The following is a 12,588-nucleotide window of genomic DNA, read 5'->3' on the forward strand; positions in this document are numbered from 1 at the left end:
TTTTAAACTGTAATCTAACCTGACAAGAAACAAAAACGATCATGTCTCATCTGTAAGCTAGGTAAGAGAAGGGAGATAAGTCCTGATCTGAGTATGCAAGTTTTCTATTTAGTGTGTTAGGGAGTTGAGACCATATCATGCCATACATATTTTTAATAGATCTTTATTGGAGTATAATTGCTTCACAATATTGTGTTAGTTTCTGTTGTACACCAAAGTGAATTAGCTATATGCATACATATGTCCCCATATCCCCTCCCTATTGAGCCTCCCTCCCACCATCCCTATCCCACCCTCTAGATGGTCACAAAGCACCGAGCTGATCTCCCTGTGCTATGCAGATGCTTCCCACTAGCTATCTATTTTACATTTAGTAGTGTATATATGTCAATGCCACTCTCTCACTTCGTCCCAGCTTACCCTTCCCCTCCCTGTGTCCACAAGTCCATTCTCTATGTCTACAAATTTATTCCTGCCTTGCAACTTGGTTCATCAGTACCATGTTTTATTTTGTTTTGTTTTGTTTAGATTCCATGTATATGCATTAGAATACAGTATTTGTTTTTCTCTTTCTGACTTACTTCACTTTGTATGACAGACTCTTTGTCCATCCACCTCACTACAAATAACTCAATTTCGTTTCTTTCTATGGCTGAGTAATATTCCATTGTATATATGTGCCACATCTTCTTTATCCATTCATCTGTTGATGGACACTTAGGTTGCTTCCATGTCCTGGCTGTTGTAAATAGTGCTGCAATGAACATTTTGGTACATATCTCTTTTTGAACTATGGTTTTCTCAGGGTATATTCCTAGTAGTAGGATTGCTGGGTCTTATGGTAGTTCTATTTTTAGTTTTGTAAGGAACCTCCATAGTGTTTTCCATGGTGGTTGTATCAATTTACATTCCCACCAACAGCAGAGGAGGGTTCCCTTTTCACCACACCCTTTCCAGCATTTATTGTTTCTAGATTTTTTTGATGATGGCCATTCTGACCGGTGTGAGGTGATACCTCATTGTAGTTTTGATATGCATTTCTCTAATTAAATTAGTGATGTTGAGCATATTTTCATGTGCCTCTTGGCCATCTGTATGTCTTCCTTGGTGAAATGTCTATTTAGGTCTTCTGCCCGTTTTTTAATTGGATTGATTTTTTGACATTGAGCTCCATGAGCTGTTTGTATATTTTGGAGATTAATCCTTTGTCTTCTGTTTCCTTTGTAAATATTTTCTCCCATTCTGAGGGTTGTATTTTTGTCTTGTTTATGGTTTCCTTTGCTGTGCAAAATCTTTTAAGTTTAATTAAGTCCCATTTGTTTATTTTTGTATTTATGGGTATGTTCACCTTCAGTTGACACATGAAGAAACTGAGGCACAGAGGTTAGATAACACTTTGTCAATGTGTTAAGCATGTTACATGGATCACCTCCCTTAGTCTTCTCAATGACCTTTTGTAGACCTTTATGGTAGGTAATACAATTATTCACATTTTACAGTACAGATAAAGACATTGAAGCACAAAGAGCTTCAGTGATTTGCCCACGGTCACCTTGTAGCAAGTGCCAGTCTGGTTTAAGAGCCTTGTGCTTAAAAATTATGTCATATATTGATTGTCTCTCTAATAAGAGTACAAATGGAGTCTTCCCTTTGGGAATAGGAGATAAGGATTGAAGAAGAAACACCCAGTATTAGGGAAGGGGTGGGTGGGTTATAAACCTACTTTGGGCAAGCCAACTCTTGGTAAAATTGTGAATACAGTTTTTCTTTGTTGCTTCCTGACATCTCCCTCCACAATAGGCCCCCAGCACCAATCAAGACTCATTTACATAGGCCCTACTCTCTAAAGCTCAAGGAGGTGGTAAAACAGTTTCTACAACATGGGGTCTCAATCCTCATTGGCTAGGTGGGACTCTATTTATTTTTAAATTCATTTATTATTTATTTATTTATTGGCTGCATTGGGTCTTTGTTGCTACATGTGGGCTTTCTCTAGTTGAGGAGAGAGGGGGCTACTTTTCATTGCAGTGCACAGGCTTCTCATTGTGGTGGCTTCCCTTGTTGCGGAGCATGGGCTCTAGGCACGTGGGCTTCAGTAGTTGTGGCACACGGGCTTAGTTGCTCTGCAGCATGTGGGATCTTCCCAGACCAGGGTTCGAACCCGTGTCGCCTGCATTGGCTGGCGGATTCTTAACAACTGTCCCACCAGGGAACTCCTAGGTGGGACTCTTTAAGCATTACATTAAATTGGTGAAATTTAGTTTCAATTTTTAAGCTTTCCAGGTGATTCTAATGTGTAGTCAGTGTTCAGAACAAATGTTCAGTCTTGGCTGCACATTGAAATCATCGAAAGCTTTTAAAAATTACCCAAGTGTCCAACCTCCAGGAATTCTGAAGTAACTGGTCTGGAGTTTGACCTTGACTCTGGGATTTCTATAAGATCCCAAATGATACTAATGTAGATCCATGATTGAAAATCACAGATCTAGAGTTAGAAGACCTGAGATATACTACAGGCTCGGCTCCATCATTTAGTAGCTTGGGCTAATAACTTAATCTCACTGACATAGTTTCTTCATCTTAAAAATAGAGGAAAAAATAATACTTTCTGGGTTTATTCTGAGAATTAAATGAGATATGCCTTGTAATGGGTCACTATCTGGCACGTTTACGACTATAAAAACAGCTATAATAATAAGCTACTATGCAGGATAAAAACTATCTGATAAACTAAATCCTACTAAGGAAATGGCTCTCAAACTTTAGCATGCATCAGAATCACCTGTAGGCTTGTTAAAACACAGATTGCCTCTCCCCACCCATTCTTTAGGTCTAGGGTGGGACCAATAATTTGTTTTTGTAACAAGTTCCCAGGAGATGCTGCTGCTGCTGGTTTGAGTATTGCACTTTTAGAACCACTGTTTGAGCTTTAACAGTTTAAGTTTCCCCTTCAAAAGAGTATTGATGCTTTAATACACCCCAAGGATATTATTATGGTGGAACTTAAGATACTTCAGTTGACAGTAGGGACATATTCTGGGGCAGGAGACATCCTTGTAGGAAGCTGACTATTCCATTTCATTTTTAAAATTTTAACTTTTTTTTTTTTTTACTTTGGGGTATAGTTTTACAGTGTTGTGTTACTTTCTGCTGTACAGTGAAGTGAATCAGCTATATATATACATATATCCCCTCTTTTTTGGATTTCCTTCCCATTTAGGTCACCACAGCATTGAGTAGAGTTCCCTGTGCTATACAGCACATTATCATTAGTTATATATTTTATACATATTAGTGTATGTATGTCAATCCCAATATCCCAATTCATCCCACGCCCCCTTTCCCCCCTTGGTGTCCATATGTTTGTTCTCTACGTCTGTGTCTATTTCTGCCTTGCAAACAGGTTCATCTGTACCATTTTTCTAGATTCCATAATTTTAAGGTGAGTCCTTGTCAGCTTCTCTGCTGTTTTCCAAAGCAATGGACAGATCAGAGGCTGCTCTCAATGGGATTTTTGTAACAGAGTAGAGGAAGCTTTGGAAATTGTTTTTTCTTTCTAGCACTATTTAATGAGAGCTGCCCTTTCCATCCCTTCACATTCCCCTTTAATTTGGAAACCGTGCTGTTAAAATGACACACATTTATGGAAGGATTAAATTCATGTCTGAAAGTATGTTAAGGCTTGTAAAACACATCAAGATGGTTGGGATATAACTATTTCCCACGGAAAAGTGTCAGAGAAATTATGTTTTCCAGTATGACTGGGGTGATTATGACAAATAGACCAAAGATGGCAAATTTGTGCTCCAGTCTTGACGGCTACTGAGGTCCTCATTTCTGTGAGAGATGACACACTCTGAGATCAATGGGGAATTTGGCAAAGCTTGTCTTCAGCATACTCTTCCCACCTCTCCTTCTAGTGACTAACCAGTCCTGGCTTCCTAATTCTCCGACACTCTATTTCTGAGCAGTGGGCATTATCCATGTTAAACCTCACCCAAGCCAATGCCTCTTTTTGACTTAATTTCTATTTCTCTAATATCTGGCTATGCTGAATTTAGATACAGATATTCAATATGAGTATGTGAATGGCTCATACTGCTTAATGGGATATTTATTTCAAGGAATTTGTATGAAAAGAAGCAGCTCAAAGGAATGCATCAAATAGTGGAAAGCGAGGCATTGTGACTGATGGCAGAGTTTTGTTTGTTTGATTTGTTTTTCTTAAAGTTTTTTTTTTGATGTGGACCATTTTTAAAGTCTTCATTGAATTTGTTACAATATTGCTTCTGTTTTATATTTTGGTTTTTTGGCTGCAAGGTATGTGGGATTTTAGCTCCCCAACCAGGGATCGAACTCACATCCCCTGCATCGGAAGGCGACATCTTAACCACTGGACTGCCAGGGACGTCCCTGTTTTGTTTTCAATATGTGTGTGACATGGTGGGGGTGGGGGCCTTTGAAACTTTTCTCACATATTCTCTCCATCCTTGGGAGCAGGTAAGATAATTTGCTTGCTAGGTGGTATTTGGGCAATAGGGGCCAATATTCTCTAAAGAGAAAAGAAAGTGGGGGAGAATCCTTGAACCTTAGGACCACAGGTTGGTGGGTTTGACATGGAGAGATCACTCAATATCTTTGCCTCCAGATACTCTTCTATGAAACAAAGTTAATAATATCCTGCCCTGCTTTCTTCTTTCAGGGTTGTGAAAACGAATCTTTCATGGTACATGTGAAAGCATCCTGTAAATTAGTAGGTGTTAGAGAAATTAAAGTTTTTGAATAATGATTATGATGCTGAAAAATAATAATAAATCCTTGCCATATGAGTTTTAACAAATAAGATATCAACTAATTTGGAGGGGCCAGAAAACAATAGGTTGAATGTTAGTAAATTTTTCACTCTAGAAAAGTTATACTGAATTAATTTAAAAGTGCTTTTATTGATGCAAATTAATTTAAAAAAATTATCATTCCTCATATCCTAGAGCCAAGAAAGCCCACTGATTTGATGTGGATATAGCATATTTTCCAGGCATGTCCTTCTCTAGGTCTCAATGTCCCCATCTGTTCCATGAGGAGGAGGCCCAGACATTCATAGATAGCATGGTTTTCTGGGTATTCACAGGGAGGAAAGAAGCCCAAGATAAAGAAGGCTGCCACCGTAGCCTCCTCTCCTGTCCAGTAGGGGTAGCCCGAGGGCCAGAGAAGAAACAGTGACCCTTTGTAGAGGTCTGTACTCTGGAAGGAATCTACATGGAGAACCCTGAGCAGCTCACTACTGCCCCCTCCCAGTGAGCTGCTTTCAGTGGAAGATTCACAAGTTCTAAAGACACTCCAGGACAGTGAAACAGTGGTCCACACTGGCTCAAAGCTCCAGGCAGTAAGTATGAAATGATTGCTCAATCAATAGCAAATATTCCAAGGTCTTGAAATAATCCAGGATCACTTCTCTTTGAATCATCCACTGGGTAAAAGAAGCAGCTAATTTACAGGAGAGCCTCCCAGCCCTCGGCCACCATGTCCCAGTACTGAATTAAATGAGTAGAGACTGTTCATGCAGAGGCTTAACACAATGAAACTGTGTGTTCAACCTCAAAGGCCCTAACAGCCTGCCATCCTCAGAAAAGTAGTGACTCCTAGCTGGTCAGACTCAGCTTCCATGATTATCCAGCACAACTTGTTCCAGGTGAAAAAGCAAAGGGCTGCAAAGAAGAGACGATCATCTCTGCATAAGGTGGGCATCAAGAGTAGTTCCATTGTTGCACTGGGGCTTAATTTAGGGAATGAGGTTGGTCAAGTGGGTAACAGAGGACCTGTTTCTAAAATTTTTATCTCCACATAATCAAGAATAGGGATGCTTCAGACAGGGATAGCCTTATAAATAGATGCATTATAACCTCCCACTGAAAAATATCTTCTTGTAAGCCTTGCAATCATGCCCCAGATTCTACTGGCAGCGCTTGTGTTAAGCAGTGCTTGTGTTAAGCATTGCCGTCTTCCTAAGGCCTTAAAATGGAAAGCAGTGATTAAGAGCCAAGTTTCCAATTGGGACTCAGCTATTTACTAACTCTTCATCCTAGGTAAGTTGCTTAATTTCTCTAAAGTTGTTTCCTCATCTTAAAAATGGGTAAAGAATTGTATCTTCCTCTAAGGGTTGTTGTGATGATTATAGAGATAATATTATTAAGTGCTTGGCACATGGAAAATGTTTTTTAAAATGGTAGATGTTATTATTACCTAAAATCCAAATTCTGTTGTAGGAGAGTTCCCAAAGTCTCCATGAGTGAGTTTGGCTGATGCCTCCTTTTCAGAGACAGTTTGGTAGAGTGTAAACACAATGGGCTTTGGATTCAGATGTGGGATTAAATCTGGGCTCTCTCACCCTAGCTCTGAGACTCCGACTACGTTACTTTACCTGTCTGAGCTTCAGGCCCAGTCTGTTGTAAAATGGGGATTAACATCTCACTTTATGGGACTGCTGTGAGAATTATGAGATATTTGTGACATGCCTGGTACATAGTAAGTGCTCAACATGTCAATTCCTTCTTAGGAAAGCAATGGTCTCTGACACATGATGAGAGGGAGGGTGCTGAAAGTAGGGTGATGGGTGTTAAAAGGAAAGCCAGGAAACGAGACAAATTTATGCCTTCTGGGCTTGACCTGAGATTTGAGTACTCCACTATCAAGATAATGGAAAAGGTGTAAGGACCTAGTGACATAAAAATGTTAGTACACCATAATAAAAAATAAGTGACATGGTATAAGCATACATGGGCTTAAGGGTCAATGTACAGGACAGGGCATTTAAGGTGTTTCCCATTCTCACTGTATCCTTCTGAGGGTTTCCTTATCCTTTGGTGACCATCCCATTTAGTAGCATATAAAGGGCTTGTCAATTGGCATGAAAACTTTGCCCAGTAGGGGGCCTAGAGAGATGGTAACTGGCTGAGTCCATCAGATCCTCTCTTGAATTTGGTAGTGAGAAAGGAGGATTAGGGACATGGAAAACAGGAAAAGATTGGTTATGGCAATTATGGGTGCTGATTGAAGCCATAGAAACAGGCAGAGTAAGCTGATAATGGTGATCACCAAATGCTGTAACGTTAGGGGCAGGAGAAACATAATAGTTTCTGAGGGGAACTTTTAGTAGAGGTATTGATAATCCATCTCTCTTATTAGACTGCTAGAGCTACTGTTGTATCTTGAATATGTAAAGTTCCAGTTACCTGTGAGGCCTGGTTGTATGGTTATCAAAATGGTGTACTGACCTCTGTATTTCTCTACATATTTTTATAATAAATCCTCTTTAGCAGACATGATCTAAGCTTATCTACATTCCTTGCAAACTAAAAGAACTTAAATATTTTGGTGTGAATTTCAGCCCTGCCACTTACTAATTTCTTCACCTGTAAAATGGAAGTGACAATTAAAAGAGTTAGGAGCATTTAGAATAGTGCTTGGCATATAGCAAATATTCAAAAAGTGTTAATTAAATTACTATCATCACTACTTTGGACAAGACCTGAATTTTTGTTATCTGTAAAATGGGATTATATTCACTTTATGAGGTTGTTGAGGGGATTAAATGAAGTAACAGGTAAAACAGTAATAGTTATATACCCGGTACTTAATATATGTTGGTTATCATTTCCCTCCCCTCAAAAAAAAAAACCTCTAAATATTTTGAATCATCGAGCATCCATCTGGGCAGTATAAGTAAAGACAAGTTTGGGCCTTGTGCATAGTAAGTGCTGAAAAAATAGTTATTTAATGTGAAAATTTCCTACTTCAATGAGTGTTGCCATTTTGAACCTCTTTCTCACTCTCTAATCTCACACACGTCAGAAGAATTGGGGTGTCTCAGATGTAGTTCTACTTGGAGATTTATAGCAACAGGAAGGTTTTTCCATAGGGTCGACCTTCTTGGTCAGTTAAAAGGAAGCAGGAGGTTGGGCTTCCCTGGTAGCGCAGTGGTTGAGAGTCCACCTGCCGATGCAGGGGACAAGGGTTCGTGCCCCGGTCCGGGAAGATCCCACATGCTGCGGAGCGTCTAGGCCCATGAGCCATGGCCACTGAGCCTGCGCGTCCGGAGCCTGTGCTCCGCAATGGGAGAGGCCACAACGAGTGGCCCGCGTACCGCAAAAAAAAAAAAAAAAAAAAAAAAAGGAAGCAAGAGGGAGTAGATATGGGGATATATGTATATGTATAGCTGATTCACTTTGTTATAAAGCAGAAACTAACACACAATTGTAAAGCAATTATACTCCAATAAAAATATTACAAAAAAAGAAGCAAGACAATTTCAAGTCCTTTACAAGTGGAATGCTGTTGCTATATTCACCGGAGCTAAGTAATGCCTCTTCTTTATGAAGCTTACAATGGGTGTAACATGAATGGGAATAATGAATTTAGCTTTCGATTTTCTTTATTCTGTAAATAGACAATTCCACCTGGAGGGCCTCAAAAAGGCATAATGAGCTGGGAAATCTCTATAGATTTTTGTAATTGGAAATCTTTCTTTTCTTCTCATTACTTGGAAAAGTATCTTCCATCATCTTTCATTTAACCCCAGAATGGCTCTTAGACTTTGTTTGATTGAATCTAAATAAGAAATTATCAAGATTCCATATAATTGTTACTTCAAACCCAAATCCCTTTATAGAAGTAACATAAAATCACTGTGCGATGTTTTCCAAAAGTTTTAATCTTTTTCCTGCCAATGATTTCATGTCATTTTGATAAAGCAAAAGCTAAACATGTCAAGCTCTGGCATGATCAAGTTTGAGTAAGATTTCTAAGAAATGGACACAGCATCATTTTATGAACCTTCACTTGGAACATGGGACCCAACTTTATTTTAATGACCAAGCAAGACATTGAATGAAGACATTTTTTCCTTCCCTAGGTTAGAGAACAAACATTAAACAGAATAAGTTATTTTACTAGGCATAAATTTTCCTTTAACATTCTATTTGGACTTTTCTAACTGAAGGCTGGAAGGCTTTTACCTGTCTGGCAGATGAAATAACTCATGAGTTAGTGGTTAATATATAAATTATTAAGCACCACAGGCACAACAGTCATTTATTTGTAGTGAGGTACTTTCAAGAACTTTGTACCTGCTAGTACAGTAGAGAAGTAGTATACTGACAAGAATATAGACAGTATCATCAGTAGGTAGTAGGCTGGATAGATTTTATTCTTGTAATTTTAGTCAAATGACTTTGACCAATATATATTTTTGCTTGGGAGCATTTCCCAGTGTGGAAGATGAAAAGCTTGATTATGAATACAACTTAGTTAACTTTGCAACAAATTGATTCCATTTGTTAACTTATGGAAAAACGGCTATGATTTCCAAACTGAAATAAAATCATATTTTTCTGATAGCTCAAACTGCAGAAGAAAGAAATAGGAGAAGAACCAATCTTCACCTAGAACACCTATTTGTCTCAGGATGAACTACCCTCTAGTCAAGAATTTGATTAGTTGCTTTCACTGTCTCAGCAATAAAATCAGAAAATTATATATTGGGAATAGAATGTAGATGAGGTATAACAAGACTTCTCTTGTAATTCCAGTTAGAATCCAGTATAGTACAGTGCCATGAACACTGAATTTGAAGTCAGACATATCAGTAATAAAATCCAAGCTCTGTTTCTCAGTTGCTGTATGACTCTTCACCATCTACTTCAACTATCAGCCTATTTCCTGTTCTCTAAAAATTGGGATAACAATCATCCAACTGCTCACAGGATTTTGAGGATTAAATAAACCACAGTATATCAAAGTACCCAGAACCATTCCTAACACATAGTAGATGCCCAACAAATGTGGTAGATCTGAACCTCTCTGGTCTCCTCTTCTGTAAAATGAGTTATGGGGTGGATTAGATGTTCTCTAGCTCTCCTGAGACAAAAGACTCTAAGACTCATAACATCTTAATACTGCATTTAGCAATCTTTTGGGTGAATAGTAGAAAACAGAAAAGAATGGAGGTAATGTACTGTACTACAGCAACTCACTTCAGTTTATGCAACCAATGTACTCTAAAAAGATTTGTAGAAAGGGAATATAAGGCCCAAATGGCGGTAAGAGAATTATCTAAGTTAGAAGTCAGTATCAGAGCTAGAGCTAGAAATCCAAATCAATCACTGTAGATCAGATCTGGGGCTTTTTCCTCTACAGTCTACACTAGAGCCAATTTAAGACTCTCTTGGAACAGTTATTTACTAACAGTTATTTACTAACTTGAGCAAATCCACCGAAAACTACGCTAGGTTTGTCTTTGGCAACCTATCAATCCTTTTCTTATTTTCTTTATAGATAACTAGTACCCTTAAGACTCTCTTCAGATAGTCCATCCAGATGTCCTTTCCCATAACTTTCTAAATTGTAAAGCAAACTCATCTCTCATCATAATTTACCTGTTCTATCTCCTATTTGTTTATTTGTAGCAATGACTGGTAATAAATTAGCAGTTAAAATAATCCAGCCCACAATGCTTACATAAGTGGAAAATTTTAGGCATTGAGGCATATAGGAGCAGGGATATAATTTTTGTCAGGGGTCCTTTTTAAGATTGCTTTAAATAATAGCCACATCGTCTAAAGGGTGAAGGTGCAGCAAAATGTTTCTGAGCTTTTAACCTTATACATTTTACCAAATGATATAATCAAATACTTAGAAAAAAATCTGGAGAAAAGTAGATTGATAGGGAACTAAAACTGAAGGTAAATGAAAGGTGCTGTGATGTCTACTTTTCATGATAGTATAGTTTGATGTGTTATACTTTTCAATGATTGAATCACTTATCAAAGTAGAAATATAACTTGTACTAACAAGGTAAGAAAGAGTTCACAGTTTGTGGGGCTGTTGGTCTAAGAACAAATTGTAAGAAAGAAAAATTTATTATAAGATAATAAATGAATCCAAAAGCAAAACTTTGTGTCTATCAGAGAACAATAGTTTTAAAAGACAAATCTGATTCGGTTGTTAAATAAAACTATGAGCAGTTATCTTTAGATCAGAGTCATTTATATTTCTAGATGTAAGTAAGCCATATTTGCAATTTAACAATTTGCATTAAAGTCAAAAAAGAAAAAAAAAGCTACAATTCCCACCAATGGAAAATAAGAAAACTCTATTTCACAGATATTTTAGTCTGTAATAATCTCTTCTATGCTTCTCTGGGATGTTCCAAATGTAAATAAACTTACCCTTTAAGTAGAAAAGACAAAGCATCAATGATAAACAAAATGGAAGATTACCACATTGAAGTCACATCATATAGTCAAATTATGAATTACCAAGAAAGTTAAATAGGTTTAACCCAAACATAGCAAAAAAGTAATTTCTCATTTCATTAACCAGTGAAAATAATCTTCATTTATACATGCTCTCTTTTACAATAGGAAACATCACATATGAATTGTGAGTACTTAGCAAAAAAACGAATCGATGGAAAAAGGATTAATCTCCAAAATATATAAACAGCTCATCCAGCTCAATATTAAAAAAAACAAACAACCCAATCCAAAACTGGGCAGAAGACCTAAATAGACATTTCTCCAAAGAAGACATACAGATGGCCAAGAAGCACATGAAAAGCTGCTCAACATCACTAATTATTAGAGAAATGCAAATCAAAACTACAGTGAGGTATCACTTCACACCAGTTAGAATGGGCATCTTCAGAAAATCTACAAACAACAAATGCTGGAGAGGGTGTGGAGAAAAGGGAACCCTCTTGCACTGTTGGTGGGAATGTAAATTGATATAGCCACTATGGAGAACAGTATGGAGGTTCCTTAAAAAATTAAAAATATAATTACCATATGACCCAGCAATCCCACTACTGGGCATATACCCAGAGGAAACCATAATTCAAAAAGACACATGCACCCCAATGTTCATTGAAGCACTATTTACAATAGCCAGGTCATGGAAGCAACCTAAATGCCCATCAACAGACGAATGGATAAGGAAAATGTGGTACATATATACAATGGAATATTACTCAGCCATAAAAAGGAACAAAATTGGGTCATTTGTAGAGACATGGATGGATCTAGAGACTGTCATACAGAGTGAAGTAAGTCAGAAAGAGAAAAACAAATATCATATATTAATGCATATATGTGGAACCTAGAAAAATGGTACAGATGAACCGGTTTGCAGGGCAGAAATAGAGACACAGATGTAGAGAACAAACGTATGGACACCAAGGGGGGAAAGCGGCGGGGGGGTGGGGGTGGCAGTGTGATGAATTGGGAGATTGGTATTGACATATATACACTAATATGTATAAAATGGATAACTAATAAGAATCTGCTGTATAAAAAAAGAAATTAAATTAAATTTAAAAATTAAAAGAAAAAGAGCCTCCATAATTGCACTTTGAACGAAGAATGCCTAAACAGACGTGCTCTTAATAGAATTTCATGAAATACTGGCATTCTTTCATGGACCAATCATACATTAAGTAAGGAAAAACACTTTACCTACTTAACCTAGATTAGTAGTACACTTTCTAAAATCTAACTTGGTCACTTCTCCACATTTGAGACTGCTACATCAGAAAAG

The sequence above is a fragment of the Phocoena phocoena genome, chromosome X (genome assembly GCF_963924675.1).
Source record: "Phocoena phocoena chromosome X, mPhoPho1.1, whole genome shotgun sequence".
NCBI classification, from domain to species: Eukaryota; Metazoa; Chordata; class Mammalia; order Artiodactyla; family Phocoenidae; genus Phocoena; species Phocoena phocoena.